Genomic DNA, 2034 nt, shown 5'->3' on the forward strand with positions numbered 1-2034 from the left:
TGTTGTTTGGCGGGCCCGGGCTGGGGATTCGAACCCGCCACCTTAGGTGTACGTGGCTGGCGCCTTAGCCGCTTGAGCCACAGGCGCCGAGCCATGACCTGCAATTTTAAACTTCTATTAGTTCTTCAGCCATCAGCTCGATAAGACGTCCCTTTCCAGGTTTACTAAGCCCACCTCTCAGGTAAGGTACTTCTCCACAAAGGTTTTATACCTATGCTTAGCTTTATCATAAAATTTATCATACTGATTAGAAACTGTATACTTATCTTTCTCCCACTGGTATTTGGGCTTCATGAAGGTAGGGCCTCTGACGTGTCTTAATACCCACAATTGCCACTATTAATTTAAACATTTACAGAATGCCTAAATTCCAGGCATTTACCCATCTATGTAATTTACATCAAGGTACCTAGTACATATTAGGCATACAATAAATGTGAATTGAATTAGATGTTGTAACTGAAAAAAATGAGTTAATCAGTGCCCTGTGAGTGGTACCTAACAGCCCTCCATGTACACCAAAAGAATATTTTACCAAATTTAAATCGGGCCACCAGATTCTGAAAATAAGTGGTACCTAACAGCCCTCCATGTACACCCAAAGGATATTTTATCAAATTTTAAAATCTCCCTTCCTCCCAAATAGAGGCATGAAAGTCTACACTCTCTCAGACAGATGTACTCAGGAATCCATCTTTCTGCCTTCATATCAACAAAGTTTCTGATATTAAAATGTTTCATGGGGGCTGGGCACAGATGCTTGTAGTCCCAGTACTTGGGAGTGCCAAGGCAGATGCATTGCCTGAGCTCATGAGTTTGAGACCAGTCTGAGCTAGTGCGAGACGCTGTCTCTAAAAAATAGCCAGGGACTGTGGCAGGAGCCTGTAATCCCAGCTACTTGGGAGGCTAAGGCGAGAGGAACGCCTGAACCCGAGAGCTTGAGGTTCATGTGAGCTAAGACACCACAGAACTATACCAAGGGTGACCAAGTGAGACTGTCTCCAAAAAAAAAAAAAAAAGTTTTGTTTTAGGCAGAGCATGCCTATAATCCTAGCACTCTCAGAGGCTGAGGTGGGTGGATTGCTTAAGTTTACGGGTTCTCAAGCAGCCTGAGCAAAAGCGAGACCCCATTTCTACTAAAAATAGAAAAACTGAGGCAAGAGGATTGCTTGAACCCAAGCTTTGGAGGTTGCTGTGACCTAAGATGCCACGACACTCTACCCAGGGCAACAGCTTGAGACTCTATCTAAAAAAAATAAAAAAATAAAAAGGCTTAGAACCAAGGTACCAGCCACATACACCTGAGCTGGCAGGTTTGAATCCAGTCTGTGCCCGCCAAACAAAAGTGACAGCTGCAACCAAAAAATAGCTGATGTGGTGGCAAGTGCCTGTAGTCCCAGCTATTTGGGAGGCGGAGGGAGGAGAATCGCTTGAGCCCAGTAGTTGGAGGTTCCTGTGAGCTGTGATGCCACAGCTCTCTACAAAAGGTGACAGCTTGAGGCTCTGTCTCAAAAATAAATAAATAATTCTATAATTTTTTTCCTGAATTGACAATGAAATGCATACTGCTACTCCCAACAGGAAATGCCACCTTATCAAAGCTACAAAGGTGTTGACACTGATAACATATACAGCCAATTTCCCTTCTTCTTGTGGCCAAAAGATCCAGCAAACTGGCCAGACACTGTGGCTCGCACCTGTAATCCTAGCATTCTGGGAGGCTGAATTGGGTGGAATGCTTGAGCTCTGAAGTCTGAGACCAGCCTGAGCAAAATTGAGACCCCATCTATACTAAAATAGAAAACCTGAGGCAAGAGGATCACTTGAGCCCAAGTATGGGAGGTTGCTGTGACCTATGATGCCACAATATTCTACCAAAGGTGACAAGGTGAGATGCCATCTCAAAAAAAAAAAAAAAAAGCTCGGCGCCTGTGGCTCAAGCGGCTAAGGCGCCAGCCACATACACCTAAGGTGGCTGGTTTGAATCCTTAGCCCGGGACCGCCAAACAACAATGATGGCTGCAACCAAAAAAT

At 44.6% G+C, this 2034-nt stretch overlaps 1 protein-coding gene across 1 annotated transcript in view; it reads right to left on the reverse strand.

Annotated features, from left to right (window-relative positions):
* Window positions 1-2034, reverse strand: part of UTP4 (UTP4, small subunit processome component) — a 47769-nt gene that overhangs the window by 45176 nt on the left and 559 nt on the right. The gene's annotated exons all lie outside the window — the stretch shown is intronic.

The sequence above is a fragment of the Otolemur garnettii genome, unplaced genomic scaffold (assembly GCF_000181295.1).
Source record: "Otolemur garnettii isolate 467f Iridium unplaced genomic scaffold, OtoGar3 scaffold00047, whole genome shotgun sequence".
NCBI lineage: Eukaryota > Metazoa > Chordata > Mammalia > Primates > Galagidae > Otolemur > Otolemur garnettii.